Source organism: Andrena cerasifolii, chromosome 2 (assembly GCF_050908995.1).
Source record: "Andrena cerasifolii isolate SP2316 chromosome 2, iyAndCera1_principal, whole genome shotgun sequence".
NCBI lineage: Eukaryota > Metazoa > Arthropoda > Insecta > Hymenoptera > Andrenidae > Andrena > Andrena cerasifolii.
In genome coordinates, this window is record NC_135119.1 from 1002196 (window position 1) to 1022947 (window position 20752).

The 20752-nt window shown below is 35.7% G+C and overlaps 1 protein-coding gene across 6 annotated transcripts in view; it reads right to left on the reverse strand.

Annotated features, from left to right (window-relative positions):
* Positions 1 to 20752, reverse strand: part of Wdp (Leucine rich repeat protein windpipe) — a 72143-nt gene that overhangs the window by 3950 nt on the left and 47441 nt on the right. For 4 of the 6 annotated variants that reach the window (XM_076830280.1, XM_076830282.1, XM_076830283.1 and 1 more), the window contains one exon: positions 8473 to 8522. The gene's annotated coding sequence lies outside the window, so the exon portion shown is untranslated. Of the gene's footprint in view, positions 1 to 8468; positions 8523 to 20752 lie in introns of all 6 variants that reach the window. The other 2 variants (XM_076830279.1, XM_076830281.1) reach the window with 1 other exon arrangement.

The following is a 20752-nucleotide window of genomic DNA, read 5'->3' on the forward strand; positions in this document are numbered from 1 at the left end:
TTTATTTAAAGTCGTTGAACTCGTAATAACTCTCCGCAAAAACTTTTAAAGAACTATATACATCGAGGAGTTATAAAACAGTACGTAGCAACAAGTGTTTTATTATTCCTCTAGAAACATTCATTCGCTTGTTTCATTTGTTCTTGTTTCTGCTCGACCACTGCCAAATCCTACTTTTTCAGCATCTTGGAACAATATGAAATATTTTTAAATATTTACAAAATGGCAGAAGGGGCACAGAAATATTATGAAAGAATTTATTATTAAAAGATATTAAGGCTACTAATTGTAAGGTACAATTAATTGGTTTCAAATGAAGACTAATTTGAATTATAATAATAATGTATTGCAAAGAGATCTCGCTTAAGGGGTATTCGCTCGATTGTGTGCAAAAATTGGGCAGTTTTGATGATTATTTTCCTTCCGAAGTACACGTTCTACATAGTGGTGGTTTTGTACATTTGTTTATTAATATTTTTGGTAACACTTTCATGCCGTTACATTAAAAAGTGACAAATATTTACTATGTTAGAGATGTTCGTGTGCGATCACTTTCAAAAACTCCTCCTTCACAGTTAATATGCTTGCACCAGTTGCATTCATCTGAAATAAAAAAAAACTACTTCTTTTCTATTCAGGAAGGTTGCCTTTCTTGGTCCGACCAGAATTATAAAAGTATCAGCATTATTTCCTTGTTTTATAAGACATCAACGTAAAAAATTTTGATCAAAAATGAAATTTCCTCCCTCATTGGGTCGCCCGCCATACTTTTTATTTTCGATATTAATGACAACAAAGGCGAGTTTACTCAATAGAATAAAAGTAGTTTTTTTTTATTTCACATGAATACATCGGGAGCAATCATAACCGTGAAGGAGGAATTTTTTAAAGTGATCGCACATGAACACCTCTAACCAGCGGTGCCAGAATCGTGGGACGTGGGACAAACGCTTACCCCCACTATGACCTACCGTCGTCTCCCACTATGGCCTACCGTCGTCCCCCACTTTCTTCCAATCGCACTGCACACAAGCATATCCCTACTCCTCTCCATGTGAGCTGTCTGTTGGGCTGCCGAGTACACGGACAGGAGTAGGGATATGCTTGTGTGCAGAGCGATGGGAAGAAAGTGGGGGACGACGGTAGGCCATAGTTGGGGTAACCATTTGCCCCACGTCCCACGATTCTGGCATTACTGCCCCTAACAAAGTAAATGTTTGTCACTTTTTAACGTAACGGCGTGAAAGTGTCAGTAAAATATTAATAAACAAGTGTATAAAACCACAACTATGTAGAACATTTATTTTGAATGGAAAAAATTCATAAAACCTGCCCATCTTTTACACACTTTCGAGCGAATACGCCCTTAACCCTCAAACACCACACTGGGTCACCGAGACCCAAGCCGTTTGGAAGATTCCTGGCCACTACAACACGGTAAATGGTGGAAAGCTGTTGTGGTGGGGGAAAAAAATTTGGGACCCTTACTACGGATTCCGTACCACGAGGCCCATAATTTACCTGAAGAAGCCGAGTGACATCGTAAAAAAGGTAGTAGAGTAGATGACCCAATTACCGTGCTTTGACGCCGACTTACTTGCGAAGGAATTAATTACTGACTTGTTTTACTTTAATTTTGCTTGGTGAAAATTTATATTGGTGTTTTGAACTTTTCCCTTTATTAAGGCATTTTTTTCGGGTTGAAAATGTTAATTTTTCATATTTTTTTAATTGAAATAAAAATACATGTTTTTGTCCCAATTACCGTGCCCCGAAAAATGCGTTGTCCCTATTCCCGTGCCCCCAATTACCGTGCCCTTTTTTGAATAACGTCTCCGCGGTTAGGTTATGTCTTTGAACTTTGAACTGTTCAAAACATTTTTTTCCTCTACGGGAGGTGTTTTTATGTAATTTTAATATGACGTTTTCATTACAAAAGCAAAATACGCAAATATAAATTTCTGTTCACCCGTTCTGAGAAACGAAAGTAAGGTTAGGTTTAGCAGTTACAGAGGGAGCCAGTGGGATTCGAGGGGCACGGTAATAGGGACAAGCGTTAAATTCCAGTCCCAATTACCAGATTCACTATAAAAATAGGAAAACGTTTCAGAAGTGATCATTTTGCTATTATTTTCATAAAATTTGAACCTTTTATGGTATAATAAACACTTTACATAAGTGCAAATTATGATAATTATCAATTTATTCACTTCTGTAAAGTACGCGTCCCTTACCGTTTCCGGTAAGGATTTAGGTAAATTCATCGAAATCTTCACATGCAATTTTGAAAATTTTTTACTTAAATTGTTTAAAAATGCAACCTTCTCGTTTGTAAAACATACATTAATAGATTAACTTAATTAAACAAATTTCTTTCCTTATTTATTTATGCGAGTTTTTTTTGTACGGCTTCTTTACCCTATATGGGTCACGCAGACCCTGTGTGGTGTACACGCCAGTGTTTCAGAAAAGTGGAGTTAACAGTTACTACAGAACGTTATTGTTTGTACAGTGATTTGTTGTTCCGACAGTATTTCTACGCTGTATAAAGTAGAACACATAAAGTAGAATAAAGTAGAACACATAAAGTAGAACAAGAAAGTGTTTAAAATGCGATCGGCCGATGTGTAGGGAATATGTGGCGAAAATATGCTGCGACTGCTTTTAGTGTAAATGAACGATTTCATAGTGATTTATACTGTTTTTATTAAATAAATTATTATTCCAACCATTTTATTGTATAATTTCACAGGGAACATTCGTTCGGAAGAAGTAAAAAATCACTCGACTTCACCTCTCGAAATAATTATATTTTCTGGAACCAATCATAATGACTATATATAATGAATATATATATATATATATATATATCAAAACCTTTCGATTGATGTATAATAAAATCCCCGTGCCTTTTTTTAGAAAAAACTGCGATTAAAAGAAGAAAAAACGGAACTTTCAGAACACGGGCAGCTTTTTTTCAATATATATCGAGCATCAAAAGATTTTTGACAAAACTATCGATATATTCCATTTCCATATTGTCTGGCGAATTGATTAAAAAAAAATTGGGCTGTACTTCCGAAAGGGACCGGTGGCCGATCAAGATGAAACTTGGTGGGTATTACGAGGGGTGTGGAAAGACCCCAAATATAAAATTTTAGCTTCGGCAAATAATGCGTTCAAAAGATACAGGAGTAATTGTGCATAAAAGGGTACACCTTACTGATTTTTTTTAATCATTTTACCACGGTCCCCGCTCTTAACAATATTTCTGTTAACTTATACCGACACTACAAATTCCACTTTCCAACTGGTCCCGGGTATTAGTATTGGTTGGGGCTAGATTAGTGCGGGGGGCGCGTAAAGCATGGTAGCGAACCGATGTGAGTTTGGCGATGCTAAAAATGAGACTGTGGTTACAAAATTTCAAAAATAAAAAATGGCAGGACGGGAGGGTTCCCGGGTAGGGGGGTCTGCACCAACGTTCAAAAAAAAATTTCAGAAACAAAATTAACAATAATTTTTTATTAATATTTCGGAAACTAATAAATACCCGAAGCTACAATTTTAGATTTAGGGTCCACATCCCCTCCCCACCCCTCCCCCCAAACCTCGTCTCGATCGGCCACCCTTTCGGAGTAATATCCAAAAATTGTTTAAATCGGTGCAGCAAATCCTGATATATAGAGGGAAGAAAATTCTGGGTCGCCTGGACCCAGTGTAGCGTTTGAGGGTTAACACTACAGTTCAGCTAATTTTATTGAAAATATCTTTTAAGGGGTTATACACAGTCAGGCGGCCGAAAAGAGCCGAATGTTTGCGATTTTTTTTTTAAAAAGCGGAAGCGTATATTTTTACAGAACTTTTTGCACTTAAAAGAGCAACATTTAAAGAACATTTGGTAATTTTTTCGTAAAAAAATATTTACGTTTATAAGAAAATAACAACCCACATCCAAGAAGCCTTTTTATAAATTTGCTTTTGCGGTGAGCACTGTCATTCGGAACTAGATTATCTAAAATCAAAATAGAAAAAAGATTTCGTTAATATATTAATGTATCCTCTCATTAACGGAGGGAATTTCCGAAATATTAATTTAAAACAAAATGGCGGCTATTTGAAGTTGAAATCCTGATTTTTTCGCAAATAATCAGGATTTCAACTTTAAATAGCCGCTAATTTGTTTTAAATTAATATTTCGGAAATTCTCTCCGTTAATCGGAGGATACAACAATTTTTTTTATTTTTGATTTTAGATAATCTGGTTCCGAATGGCAGTGTTCACCGCAAAATCAAATTTTTAAAAAGGCTTCTTGGATGACGGTTGTTACTTTATTATAAACCTAAATATTTTTCAACGAAAAAATTACCAAATATTCTTTAAATGTTGCTCTTTTAACCGCAAAAAGTTTTGTAAAAATATATGCTTCCGCTTCTTAAAAAAAAATTCACAAATACCCGCCTCTTTTCGGCCGCCTGACTAGGTATAACCCCATAAAAGAAGAGAGGAAGGGGCGAGGATAAATTGCCCAATATAATAATTCACATCTTATAATACAAATCAGTGAAAATGATAAAGGAATGCACTGTCACAAATTCCCCTAATTTTTATAAGAAATTATAAACCAGTGATTTTGACTGCTTTGTGGGTTCTCGTGTTAAGAGTGAAGCACACGTGACTTAGAGTATCACTTGTGAGTCACTTATCTAAACGAAAGCAAAGTAAAATCGCTATCTGCTCCAAAATTACCGAACTTTCACCGAAGAAACCGAGGTCAAGCAAGCCCGCGAACGACTCGGCAGTGGTGGCTCTTTTTCTTGTCTTTAAATGCCATTTTCAACTGCTAAACCGCCATCACAGTCGTTCTATAGATAGAAGGACCGGAGGGATGCCGACTACTTTCGGCACGTTATTTGCATTATTTTGCATACTGTCCGTATTGCCGACATTACAGTATGATGTCATTGGTAATTCTAATTTCCCTATACATACATATCGCCGTGGTCAGATAAAAAGAGGAGAAACGCCGTCGTCGCACGCATGAAAGATTTCGTACCTACATACCTACATAAGTACGTTCGCTTGTAGATGAGGCTGCCCGTACTATGCCCTCTTTGTGCGTCATGCAATATTTCCACTACCATTCACGAGATAAAACAAATGCCTCTTGTTATCGATACGATAGCGCGAATAATCTGCATTAGGTATACCGTTGAGGAACTAGTTTTTTATCAGTTTAGAGGGCTTCCCGCTTTAATATTTTTTTTTTAAATTAATAAAACTTTAAATCATAGACTTTTTTTATACTAAAAGATGAATTATTGTTTAAACTTTAAGGAAAAATTTTAAAAAGTGGAAAATAAATATAATTTAATTATTTATAGGGTATGGAATAATAAGGTGACTAGGAACTGGTTTTTGATCATCTAAAATACATGGGAACTAATTTTTTATCAGGTCAGGAACTAGTTTTTGATCATCTAAAACACATGCGAACTAATTTTTTGATCAGATGAGGAAATAGTTTTTGATCATCTAAAATACATGCGAACTAATTTTTTATGAGGTCAGGAACTAGTTTTTGATCATCTAAAACACATGCGAACTAATTTTTTGATCAGATGAGGAACTAGTTTTTGATCATCTAAAATACATGGGAACTAATTTCTCATCAAGTAAGGTACTAATATTTGATCAGAATGCCATACTAATTAAAAAGAAAGTACCAAATAAACTTATTTTTAGTATTTTACCATATAAACTTAATTTTTTTAAAAATTTTATAATGTCCTAACCTATTTTTTATTCAGGTGATCAAAAATTAGTTCCACAAGAAAATAATGGAACTAAATAATGATTACTGACTTCTCAAGCAAAGTGGTACATATAATACTAAAATTCTTGCGCTGCATTGTAAAGTAAACTATTATAAGCAAAATGTATGAAAATAACCTTTAATACAGCAACAACCAGCAAAGAAATCGAGTTTGACGTCGATGGTGATCTCTTACTTCGATCAGTAAGAGATGGCGTTCAATAGGGGCTTCCTTCAAGTGGGCTACCTTACACATTTATTTTCACGAAAACTACAATCCTAACTGCTTTCATATACAACACATATATTTTTGAATTATCAATTTTTATGTTAGTAATTATTTCAAAAAATTATTTTTTGATTAAAAGAACGATTTATTTCATGAACTGATAAAAAATTAGTGCCTGATCAAGAACTAGTTCCTCAACGGTAGTATGTAGTGTGGAACGAAAACGCAAAAGGGGAGAAGAATCGTAAACAGCATAGTTCATCCCCATTCAACCCCCAATGCCCACTTTTCTATTATTTTATTTATTTCTGCTGTGATTTTCTTTACTTTTTTTTAGTGTAGGTACTTCTTATGCTTTATGCAACGTCGTATTGTTATTATTATTGATCATGGTGGATTCTCATCTTTCTAACAACTTTTTATGCAGTTAGTCGAATGTTTCAAGAATACGATGGGTAAACAGCGAATTTGAGTAGTTGTACAGGGAACAAGCAAGGGGTGAACAGAATGTCTAGATAAGTATGCAAATTCTGTGTGAAAAAAGGAAACATTGAAATACTACGATATGAAACAACAGTTACAAGTCAGTCGGAATCTGTGATACTGTAATTGGACATACAGTGGCATGCAAAAGTATTCGGCCACCATTTAAAATCGCATAACTTTTTTAAAATTAATCCAAACGACTTGAGTTTTTTTTAGAAGCTAGGAGTATTAGTTTGCTACGTGAAGTGATTCGTCGTTTTAAAAAAATGCACTTGGTCGGAATAGCAAAAAATAGTAAAAGTCGTTTTTTTTAATTTTTTTTTGTGAGCCTGTAATGAAAATTTAAAAAAACCGTTTGTAGGTTTAAGTAAGTTATATACATGCCTACAATTTTATGAAAATCGGTTAACGTTGCTCTGAGCTGTAAACGCTTAAATATCGCAGAATAAGGTCGGAAATCACGAAATTCCCGAAATCAGCGATTTTCGACCTTATTCTGCGATATTTAAGCGTTTACAAATCAGAGCAACGTTAACCAATTGTGATGAAATTTTCGGCATGTATATAACTTACTTAAACCTACAAACGGGTATTTTGAATTTTCATTACAGCCTCATAAAAAAAAGTTTATTTTAAAAACGATTTTTACTATTTTTTTTTTTTGCTATTCCGACGAAGTGCATTTTTTCAAAAGGACGAATCACGCCACTTAGAAAACTAATCCTTCTATCTTCTAAAAAAAACTCAGGTCGTTTGGATTAATTTTAAAAAAGTTATGCGATTTTAAAGGGTGGCCGAATACTTTTGCGCGCCACTGTACATATATGATCGCAGACGTATTAATCTGTTGCTGTACATATGACGGACATGTTTACAATTCCGCCACGTAATTTCGTCGATCAAAAGTCCAAATGACGCGTGTGTACCACTGTTCTGCGCTACTGACAACTTCTGGGCCTTTGCAAACAGGCGAAACGTTTAATACGACTTAAGTAAGCAGTTAGAAGCTACTACTACTTACAAGCAGAGTTGGGCAAAATGTAATCTAATTACAAATTACAAAGTACGATTAAACTGTAATTGTGTAATTGATTAGACATTATTTTGAGTAATCGTTCATTTAGATAGTTGACAAAACCAAATGGTCAACTACCTAAATTAACAATTACAGAAAATAAAGTGTAATTAATTACACAATTACAGTTTAATCGTAATTTGTGATTTGTAATCAGATTACATTTTGCCCAACTCTGCTTACAAAGGAAGATTCCGATCCCGAAAGTTAAAAAAATTCTGAAACTTTGAGAATATGTAGGGGATTTCCTCCTGATTACAACGCAATTTTTGTTGGCTGCCCAAATTCATTCAAAGGGGGTGAAATTAACTCGTAAAAATTCGGCTATTTTCCGATTTTGCGTTATAACTCGCGAACTGTAAGAGATAGAAAAAAAGTTTCAAGACAAAAGTTACTTCTTTTAATTAGGTCTATCATTTGGTAAAAAAAGTTATTTTACAGTTCACGAGTTATAGCACAAAATTGGAAAATACCCGGATTTTCAGGGGTCAATTACACCCTCTTAGATTGCATTTAGGCATGAAACAAACATTTGCGTTGTAATCAGGAGGAAATTCCTTACATATTCACAAAGTTTCAGAATTTTTTGAATTTCCGGGTTCGGGATGTTCCCTTGTTAGTTACGTACTGCGCAAAGCAGTCTCGGCATGTCCTGTTCGGCCGCGTGCCGCGTGGCTAGTGGCAGGTCATGGCCAATTAGCTCGAGATTTTAATACAGAATCCGAGACTCTTCCTCTTAGTAACTCAAATATCCAACATTTGACTGTCTCGCCATTTATAGACTCGAATACCTTTGTGTTTCAAAGAAATCGTTCGAAGATCAGAATTCGGAATAAATATGTAGAAACAGTTAATGAAATACTTACAACTTGTTTGATCAGGCGTAGTTTTCACAGCACCGTAATTTCAGGAACATCTGAAATGCAATGAACGAAATAACGATTACATATTTTGTATTTGTATTTCTTGTTTTCCTGTGTGTTTCTAACACACAGGATGGCGTTTCAAGCATTTCGCTTATATTTCCCAACGAACGATAGTCCATTTTTTTCCTTTTTCCCTCCTCTCTCCTTCGGGTCCCAGCAGCAGCGACGCACCGGGAGACAAAGTGGTCCCGGTCACCCATCTTTCCCCAGTACGCCGCCCCGTGATGATTAACTTCGGTGATCTTACGGGAACCGGTGTTTCCATCACGGCCATGACCGCTGGTAACGATTACACATAGTAGAATCACATATGTACCTACCCGAACACATTAAATTCACCGATGAATTTTTAACGCGTTGATGACTTTGTATGCCCAAGCTTTTAAGGTTATCTCTTAATCTCTGACGATCTCCACTTTCTGTGGTGTATGAAACAAACGGATATTCTACTAATGGAAGTAACTTTTCGTACATACATTTCTATGCACACAGTTCGTGGTAAAAGTCAAGGACAAAATATGACGGAAATACAGAAACAAGTGCCGGAATCCCGAGGACCTTTGGACTCAAAAAATATTTGCGAAAGAAACGTATTTTTTTTAAGATAATATTGAGCTAAATTGTTGTAACACTGCAATAAAAAAAAAGCGAGTACGATTTGAATATTTTCCTTGTTTCTAGGTAATTGTCTGTGATTCATGAATTTCTCGAACTGTACCTTACATACATAACAGGAATTACGAAACATTAGTCATACAACTACAGATGATTAATTACTAGTTATGATAGTGCATCCTTTTCACGGTGATTTCTCAACAGTTCAATTTTCTACTTTCTACTTTACTGTTCTCGTGAGAAATCAGGTTAAATTCCTTATGTAGAATTTTAAATATTCAGCCGTTTTGTCGAGGCAGGATGGTGTACACCTCTTGTTAAGATACTATCAAGAACTGAAGCGATTAGATATACCTAAATAGGTACATTGTGTGCATAGTTGATTAAAGTCTTATACTTAATTCTGTGTGTAAGTACATAATTTAATATAGAGACAACGAAGAGAATAATAATTACAGTTTTATGAATTTGCTGCAGTTTCTAGTGGAGGGTAGGTACTGTGAAATTATGTAATAGGTACTTGTACAATAGGGCGATACTATGTACAGTAACTCGCATTAATATTCGGACACTTTTTAAAATCGCATAACTTTTTTAGAATTGGTCCAAACAACTTGAGTTTTTTTGAGAAGCTAGAAGGATTAGTTTGCTAACTAACGCGTTTCGCCGTTTTGAAAAAAAATGTATTTGGTTGGAATAGCGAAGAGAATAGTAAAGGTCGCTGATTTCGTGAATTTTCGCGATTCTCGACTTCATTCTGCGATATTTAAGCGTTCACAGCTCAGAGCAACGTTAACCGATTTTGATGAAATTTTAGGCACGTATACAACTTACTGCAATCTACAAACGCGTTTTTTTTTTAATTTTCATTACAAGCTCACAAAAAAAAGTTTAAAAATCGACCTTTACTATTCTTTTCGCTATTCCAACCAAATACATTTTTTTTTTCAAAACGACGAAACGCGTCAGTTAGCAAACTAATCCTTCTAGCTTCTCAAAAAAACTCAAGTTGTTTGGACCAATTCTAAAAAAGTTATGTGATTTTAAAAAGTGTCCGAATATTAATGCGAGCCACTGTAGGCGAAAATTTAAATTTGAATTTTCAATTCGTCTGGGTGTGGGATAGTTGCCTTTTGATTAACCAAACACAACTGTAAAAAAATTTTGGAAAAATATTCATGTCTGCAGGTTCCTTTTTCTCCTAAAAATGATTATATAATCATACTATAGGGGAGACCAGGGATAGTTTGGACACGGGGATACATTGGACAGTTAAATTGCCTTCATAGTGTCATGATTATTGCAATTGTTTTTGTAGTTGTTGCATTCACGAATGCCAAGGTAAGTCACACTTTTCAATTTTTGTATGTTACTGTATAATATTTTCATCTACTTTTTGTTGTGATTCGGATACTTTATTATGGAAGAATTTTATTGTAACTTTTTTTAGACATTGCTGAATGTGTTTAGAATGAAATAATGCTATGCAAGAATCAAAGTATCCTTTTTGAGGAAAGGCACGAATTATTTTGTTTTGATTTGATATGAGGGGTTATATTGGACAGACTTGGGAATACATTGGACAGCTGCCAATATATAATTTATTTAAAATGACAAATAGATAAGAGATAATGAAGTTTAAAAACTTTACAAGGTTTGCTAACAGCAGTTGGGGCCTGTTGGGTAAAATAGGGATTACATTGGACAGCTGCCAATATATAATTTATTTAAAATGACAAATAGATAAGAAATAATGAAGTTTAAAAACTTTACAAAGTTTGCTTACAGTAGTTAGGGCCTGTTGGGTAAAATAGGGATTACATTGGACAGACTTGGCAGCTGTCCAATGTATTCCCAAGTCTGTCCAAAGTAATCCCTATTTTACCCAACAGGCCCCAACTGCTGTAAGCAAACCTTGTAAAGTTTTTAAACTTCATTATTTCTTATCTATTTGTCATTTTAAATAAATTATATATTCATTGGATTATGCATTATCATTTCTTTCCATCTGTCCAAACTATTCCCGTGCTATGTCCCATGTAACCCCACCAATGGGGATACTTTGAACAATATGCATCTCTGAACTTTCTTCATCTCAAAGTAATACTAGGGACTGTGAGACCCGTTTCTCAGGTTCAAATGAATAGCGCACATTCTGAGCTATCGAATGGTGTACAATTTATAGCTGGAAAGCATCTTACCGGTCCGCTAAAGACTATTAATAAAAAATTGTCCAAACTACCCCCGGTCTCCCCTATAGGCGAAAATTTTAATTTTAATTTTCAATTGGTCTGGGTGCGGGATAGTTGTCGCTTGATTAACCAAACACAACTGTAAAAGTTCCTTTTTCTCCTAAAAGTGATTATATGATTATATGGTCATTTTTAGGAGAAAAAGGAACCTGCAGACATGAATATTTTTCCAAATTTTTTTACAGTTGTGTTTGGTTAATCAAAATACATCTATCCCGCACCCAGGCCAACTGAAAATTCTAATTAAAATTTTCCGCTCCGCCCTGTTGTACAATGTACATGTTGTAAAATTGTAACATTATTTTTAGTTCTTAGTGTTAGCTTTTATAGCAGCATTTCAGCTGCACCTCGCATTTGCGCAATTTATTATACAGCTCGACACTATTTTTTGCCGAATGCACATATAATTAATTATGTATGCATTAATGGAAAAATAAATGCCCAAGGTAAGGCACATGCAATCTTCTTAAAAATCATGTACGAAGTAAATGAGACAAAGAAAACAATTTGAATACATGACATTTATATACAATTTTAAAAAAACTTATAACGAGGGCTAATTTATTAAATACTTTTATTTTGCGACACATTTTTTTAGACGATAAAGTTTGTCACTTTGAATAGTCTCTTGTTTACTGATTATTTTTTAAACAATAAGCCATCTTCTTCTAACTAATAACCGATAATTTATTACTTTATTACGTGTATGTATATTTTGTAATTAAGTTGATTTATTATTAATAATAATAATAATTGCTCAAACAGCACTTGTCTTAATTACATATAATTATAATCCATTCGTTTTTTTTAATCTTCACGGAGAAAGTTACGTCATATCCTAAGATTACATTTCGTCTGAAACGAAGAGAATCGCAGGAATGGTTGGCCTTTTTTCACAAACATTCCCACAATGTTTCGTGAACATGGTTTAGGTTTAGGACATTGCCACACCATAGGTTTCTGGCTAGAACGCTTCTACTTCATGGAGAAACACTAGGCATTATCACAAAAATTATTTTTCATTACTTTGGTTATGTATACTTTCCTATTGTTAACATAAAGTAACGGATAGTAGATTTTGCAATAAATATCTACGTATTACTTTACTTCCGATCAACATTCGTTCCCATTCTTTTCATTATTACTCTACCCTTCTACTTTATTTATTTGTTTCTTTCACGAGGAAATGTTACTCTGGATGAACCGCCGCCCTTTGAACTTTAAGAAATTCATAATAATTAAATGCTCATGGCCAACCGCGAGTGTTGGTGGCTTATCAGCAACTGATGACTCGCGTCAAGAATAACCTCAATGCACCAGCTTTAAGATTGCATATGCATCTGAAAATCAAATATTTCTGTATTCAATTTCCGTAGAAGCACGTATAAGCATTCATTCAGTGGCCTCATTTCAGTGAAAATTAAAACGATGAATCGCAACTGATCATTTGAAATATCCAAAGCACGGTGTAATAGGCAGGTGTTCTGACTCCTGTTCAGAATGTGTGACTTTTTCGTCCTAGTTCTGCTGGCGGCCGCTAGATTGGCGCTCAAGGAGAAGAGGCTGACTCTTTGCGCAAAATACGACTAACAAGGGAACACCGTGAACCCGGACTCACCGATTGGAACGCGACTTTGTGGGTTTTTAGAGTGATTCCAAACAAGAACAACTGTGTCTTTCATTTGGGCCCTATCACCCTTTAAGGGCGTGAAAACTAACCTCAAAGTCAAATTGGCACTTCCACTTTTTCGCGTATAACTCTCAAAGTACAACAAGCAGAAAAAAATGTTTCAAACAAAAGTTTAATTGTGCAATAAGCTCTACAAACTTCCGTTAACAAAATTTTGAAAAGAGTTAAAAGAAAATACATAACTGACGAAAAAAACTGTTTTCAAAATTTTGTTAACGCAAGTTTGTAGCGCTTATTGCACCATTAAACTTTTGTTTGAAACATTTTTTTCTACCTGTTGTACTTTGAGAGTTATACGCGAAAAAGTGGAAGCGCCAATTTGACTTTGAGGTTAGTTTTCACCCCCTTAAAATGCGATAGGGCCCAAATGAAAGACACCGTTGTTCTTGTTTTGAGTCACTCTAAAAACTCACAAAGTCGCGTTCCAATCGGTGAGTCCAGGTTCGCGGTGTTCCCTTGTAAGAGCTCTATTACTACAATCACATAAATGCCTGCATACATGGATTTCTTATCACGACGCCTCTCGCGGCGGCCAGAGGAACCACACAGAAACCGGCCCACAAAATCGCTGGGGTAAAGGTGCTGAGTCGGAACACCTGTCTATCGCACCGTGATCCAAAGTAAATAAATCATCGAAACAGAAGTGGGTAATTATACAAATGAGGGTACACCTCACTGAATTCAAAGATTTCTGAACGTGATGATCATGATTCTGTGCAATTTTTCCTATATCGTCGGTGATACTGCAACGCCGCGTATGAGCAGTTTGTAAATACCGCGTATCTGCAAAACTAGCAAAATTGAGATTTCGTGGCCACGGTTGCCAAGCCCTGTTTCGCTTTTTTTAAAAGTCACGCCATGTGAAATAGCCAATAGGAAGCCGCCTTTTTACCAACGGAACCAGCAGGTTCAAGGATACCGTGAATCCGTCTCTCTTAGCAAGTTGGCGACAAAACCGCGCATTTACAGAGAAATCAGGTGAAGTGACGGCACGTTTGGTGCGTGAAAGTGACTTTACACAGCAATTAAGGATTTTTATGATGAATTGATGTTACTATCTATTACAAGGCGTGCTAAAACTGATCCAAAAAAGTTCAGTCAAAGAAATCCCTTAAAATGGCTGAAATATTAAGTTTTTTCTTCCTCCTGTAAAATCGGTAAAATGCAGAACCGCGGTATTTACAAACTGCACATACGCGGTGTTGCAGTATCACCGACGATATACTCTGAACGGTAGGGGTCAGATTTAATTAGTCACCAATTGTTGAGAGCTTTAAGATGAAAAAAATGTGCTTCAGACACGAATGATCGTGGATATTCGAAGCAGCATCTCGTAGATGGTGCGCATCCGCAAGTTGCTGGTATGCTGTCTTGCTATGAAGCGCGAGAATGGCGGCCAAAGAAATCACGCGTACCTGCTCTATCCACGTCGTTGAGCGGCGCGAGACAGGCGAGGGAGCTGACAATATCTATGGCAGCAGCAAGCAGGAAATTCGAAGTTGTAAAGAAGCCAGCAAGGAGCATACACACGCCCGCTTTGGTTATGGCTCGCTTGGCTTTTTGCCGGCTGCGTGCTTAACGGTACCATCGCGGCCTCGTGGTCCAGTTAACCACGTGCTTCGAGGAGAGCCAGCGATTCCAGAAGTCGTTTCAGGAGGTCGTGTACCTTTCAGTACGAGGAAGTCGAAAGTATCTACCTGCAAGATCTCCTCCCATCGGAGTCGTTGGAACACGAAAGAAAGAAAAGTTAATTGACCGACCAATTCGTGTGTTTTTTTTTTTGCCTCTTTCGTATCGTCCCGTCCTGCCAATAACGCTCATTTGCGCATCGATGCGCGCTGATCTTGATCTTGGAGCAATCCTTGGCAATTGAAATTTCGATCGCAGTAAATCTGATTGTGAGCTTGCATTGTACTTTGTATCGTGTCGTTGGAAGAGCCAATCTTCAGCTATAACTAGTGACAACTTGAGTTATAACTATCTCTCGGGAAGAGGTATGAGAAATTCCTGAAAATTTTGTCAACGGATTAGCATACCTATTGCTTTCAATTCACTGTCATTTTTTAGGTCGTTTTTAGCTACGCCAGGGACTTTTGGATGTAATATTTCAGTGAAAATTTTAGATTAAACGGGAAATGTGGAGCATAGGTATAGGTATACCTATAAAGTTTAGCATATTTATTTACATGCGGCGAATTCAATATTTTTTAAATAAATAACCAACCTTATGTTACCAAGGTGTTAGTGAAAATAAGTAAGTATTAGGAAGCAAGTAATGCATTCAAACATAATTAGATTTTAGATCAAATAACTCGCATAGTTTTCCGGCATGAATGCCTCGAGTAATTAATGCGAATTTTATGAGATAATATCATTACTTTTGGCCGTCATAGATCTGAAATATCGTCAAGAAAGCGAAAGTCTGTATTTTTATTCACTATTGAAATACGAAACACCTCTTCAGTCTTTACAAAATTGTTGAAATCTTATTAATATCATATCGTTATAGTAGGTATAATCGAATGCGTCTGCAACTGAATTTTTTACCTCGAAATGAATTTCAATTTTGTTTGACATTGAACCTACTTAGTATTAGAAATATTGTAGTGAACAATGGTGTACCTGTCTGAATGAATACGAATGTATTTAAGGTAGTTCCTGAATAATCTACTGAATTCAAGAATTCTTTGAAATTTCACGCAAAACTAATTTGGAATGCAAGAAACCCTTGTACAAAATTTAAAATCGATTTACCACATAGTTATCCAGATATTGTTAATTAAAGTTAATGCATTTTAACACAGTGGCATGTGGCAGAGTCGAAAAAAGAGGGTTATTGTTTCAGTTTTTTTTTCTGAAACAGGAAAATTATATTCAAGAAGTGTACCAAAATTGGCAACAGTGTGCATCGAAATGTTAGGAAATGAATTTATTAATTTCTGCAAAACTGACCACATAGTTTCTTCGTAAATGCCCATAAAAAATAGGTTTGCGTGCAAATTTTTCAGAAACTGCGTACAGCAGTCAACGTGGCAACGTCGCACTATATCGATATGTTTAGATATTTAAGTAGCAAACGAAGATTCAAATTCATATGAAGACTAATTATATTGTAAGTCATATTAGTTATCCGAAATTTGTGGGAAAAAATATTAAATAACATAATTGTGACTTAAATTTATTTATTGTTGTCAAACAATTTTCTCAAGTTTGTCGAATTTTCTTTCCCCATATTATTTTTTTAATAAATTTACCTTTGTAACGAAACCTTTCTGACATTTTGGTTATAAAAAAAGGCTCCCAATGAATGCGACGTTGCCAGATCTGCTGCTCCAATTCACTACGCTGACCAACTTAATATTCTGCTTTCGTATTACAATTATTTATATTAACATCGAACCTTTTAAAAAATATATAAATGATGTAAAAATTATTATTATTATTTCTATATTATCATACTACTTTATATTTATCATTTATTACCCAACTCTAATTTGATTAACATAGGTGGTTAGGAACTACCTTAATAATTAAATTAGATTTTATTTTTTTCACTTTCAGGAATCCTAATTTGATGGATTGAACATTTACGATAAATTTTACTACAAATAAGTTCAAACTTTATTATTTAAAACTATTTGAACTTTTTTGATACACATACGTAGATAAATACTCGGGACATTCGTTGAAAACAATTCTAGCTTTTACAGATAATAAATATGAATAACTCAAAAAGGAAATATTACCAAAAATACCAAAAATTGGAGACATTAAAAATATCTTTCCATGTATAATAATTTAGTAGCAATAAATACACATTGTTTTACTATAATCATAAACCAAATATAGAGAAATTTCTACAGCAAAGTAACGCAAATGTTATAAACAGTGTACACTACACATACGCACACACACACACACACACGCTATACAAGTTTCAATTTTTTTTCTGAACTGCTTTAATGTTAAAACGCACATTCGTAACGCAACGTTACAAGTTAATTCCTCAATAACTAATGAAAATATCACAAAAATGGTTAATAATATAAACGACTTAAAAAAGTGCTGACAGATTAGTACTTATTTTTATATCCACAAATATTCAAACAGATTTTCTTGTACTTTTAAACAGTTTTCTATGCTTCAACACATGCTTTCGCGAAATACAATTAAGATTTCTATCCTGCATGCCTTCAACCGTTCTTGATTCTGTTTCGATTACGCGTTCTTTCACAAAATCGCAGTCGCAAAAGTCCAGTAGTGTCAGCTTGAGAGATGCAGGTGCTGAAAACTAGTTTTGCATCCAAATCCTTCATAAACTTCGTGCTCTATTTCAAACAAATCGTTGAGGTCAAGGACACCCCAAGACCATTAAAAATTTACATCATCCCTACTGTACAAGTACCTGTGCAAAAAAAAACATACATATGTCGTTTAAGGGGCTTATACCTAGTCAGGCGACCGAAAAGAGGCGAATGTTTGTGAATTTTTTTTGAAAAAGCGGAAGCATGTATTTTTGCAGAACTGTTTGCACTTAAAAGAGCAACACTTAACGAACATTTATTAACATTTTCGTAGAAAAGTATTTACGACTGTAATAAAGTAACAACCGACATCCAAGATGCCTTTTTAAAAATTTGGTTTTGCGGTAAGCACCGCCATTCGGAACCAGATTATCTAAAATCAAAAAACGGTAAACTTGTCGATTGCATACTTCAAATTATTACTTCAAGTTAGTACTTGAATATGCTTGACAAAATCAAGCTTGAAAAAATTCCATCTTTACTAATGATTTGTTTGGATGAATGATTGTACAGCTTGTTTGCTTACAAACTAGGGGGAAAGGGAGAGGGAGGGAGAGGGAGAGGGAGAGGGAGGGGAGAGGAGAGGGAGAGGGAGAGGGAGAGGGAGAGGGAGAGGGAGAGGGAGAGGGAGGGGGCGAGGGAGAGGGAGACGGAGAGGGAGAGGGAGAGGGACCGGGAGAGGGAGAGGGAGAGGGAGGGGGAGGGGGAGAGGGAGAGGGAGAGGGAGAGGGAGAGAGGGAGAGGGAGAGGGAGAGAGGGAGAGGGAGAGGGAGAGGGAGAGGGAGAGGGAGAGGGAGAGGGAGAGGGAGAGGGGTACTGATCGTGTGAAACGATTAGCAAACTGTAACTGCCCAGAAATCTGGCTCGGTTCGACTCCCAATAATCGCGTATTCGCTTCGCTCAACTCGCCTTTCCACTTATGTAGGAGTTGCCCGTTCGATGAACGAATCGGAACGAGAAAATCGGTTGAGATGTGTCCGTGGTCCTGACCAGGCGATTATTTATTGCACAAAAAAAAGGATGCATAACGTGATTTTTGGTTGGGTACACAATCATACATGATACAGTATCGCGCCAACTCAGCGGTTCAATATAATAAAGTACACAAAAGTGTAATTATTATTAACAGACAGATTCTGGCACTGTTTAAGCAGGACAGGTGTTGTTATTACGCATAACTAAATAGAAAGGCGGAAAAAAAACTGTCGGTGTAGAGGACAGAAGGATGAATGTAGATGCGACATCCACTATATAATTACTAGTTTTTGATTAAAATTTATAATTTTATGGTGATTTTGTACTAATTAAACTTACTTAAGCACGTAATTACACGAGGTCATTATTTTGTTCCTTTTTCCAGTTACTGCTTCAGTTACGAAATGAAAAGGTAATCGTTAAAGCGGAATCGTTGGGCAAGATTGTCGAGGAAACCTGCTCAACGGTGCTTGAAAATAAGTGAAAGTAATACCTTAACGTGTGCTCTTAAAAAAGGAAAGTATTGTAATCAGTGACCACAGTCTGCTTGTATGATCAAGACAACATATTTATAACAACGAAAGGACAATGACGTTACAAAATTAAATACCATAACAATTATAAAGTGAGAAGTCGAATTTATTGACGAATTTTGTTTACGGTGCTGTGAAATTACATACAGCTTGCTTTATTTTAGTCTGATCAGATCAGTTTCAATTTCCGACACCTTATGACACTTTATCCTAACAACCTATAAATGGAGGATTCAGAAACCAGATAATTGTTCATGAAAAATTTTATTCCGGATGTAGAATAAAACTTTTCTCTTCGAAATAAATAAGTTTCAAAATTTTTCGCAAATACCTACAGTTGATCGAATCTTCATTTTACAGTGTTCACTGGTCACTGTTAACGTTCACACTTCAATGCCTGTAGAAATGTGCGGAAATTAACATCGTTTTCTTCATTTCTCCAAAATTGATTGACCAAGTCTTTCTATTATGTTTCATGAATTCCCGATTTTTTAATCTCCAATGTAAGAACAATTCTTTCTATAAAACGTTCGACACTCACTGTATCCTTGGTGTAGACGATTAATTTAACTTTACTACATCATTTCCTGGCAAGAATTCTACTATCGATTTACTTCATTTTTTTAAGAAAAGGTATTACTAACTACATAGTATAGACAAGTAGTTACGTCCTAAACTAATTAGTTTCAGTTTTTTCAGGAAAATTTCGCAACTGCGTTGGAAGCCTTATTATTAAGTTAGAACAAAAAATATACAAATTTTATTTGCTCTTGTCGCGCATACTACTTCTTTGGAGTACCTGCCGCGCATGTATGCTGCGCGCATGCTATTACTAAACATGCTCTTATGCTGTAAGTTGCAATTTATTGCAAGCAATTTTTCTTTACCTCTGTTCTACATGATCCACGGTTTAAATTGACAATTAACCCCTTCTCCTTCCATATATGTGACAGTTGCATAAAAGCCGCTAAAATTGACTTCAATGACCAAAAAGAACAGATTATCAAAATGTTAATTAACGAACCACCAAGAACTAAATAGATAAAAGCTTGTTCAGAACATAAGTTTTTTGCCGCCTTCTTTTTTTATCATACTCCATTACTTATGGGGAACATAATTTGCTCCACGGCACGAGTATAACTCGTCATTCTAAGAGAAGAAGTTAAAAATTAAGTAGTGTTTCCATTATGTCATCATACAGTTATACTTACGAACTTGAAAAAAAATCATGTTTCATTCTCGGTCCTTAATTTTTCGAAATGCATCAGCGGCAGTTGATAAAACGAAGACACTAAGTCTGCTTCTGATAAGTTATTAGTGAACACTATTATCTACTATTTTCTACAAACAGTTGCGCTAATTACAAGTTTCGCCTCTGCCAAGATCAAAGCGAAGGCAGTTTCAGCTAGACTGTTCTTTTACGTGTTCATAGAGCCCATTACGGTAAATCTTAAAACAAGATTTTCTTGTGCTAACACACACTTAACGTATCGGTTATTAATTTCACGATTATCGTTTAGCCCTGACAGGTAGTTTGTAATACAAAGAAAAAATAGTCCCGTTATCATGGCGCAAACTGGTTTTCCGTAATTGATGAAGGCATGCCAGCTGGTATGTCAGTTGCCAACGTTAAAATCGTGCATCCTCGACGACGCGGACGGCGACGCACGACGGCGACTTTTGCAGTCGCGCGAGTGCCACGAAATCGACTCGAACCACGAGGATCACGTGGTCAATGCTTCTAAAATAATTCCTATTGACAACCAATCGAAGCAATTAAGAACGCAGCTTTGCCGCTGACATACATTTCGCGGCGAAACAAAAGGCGCGAACGCCATGGATGTCAACCGC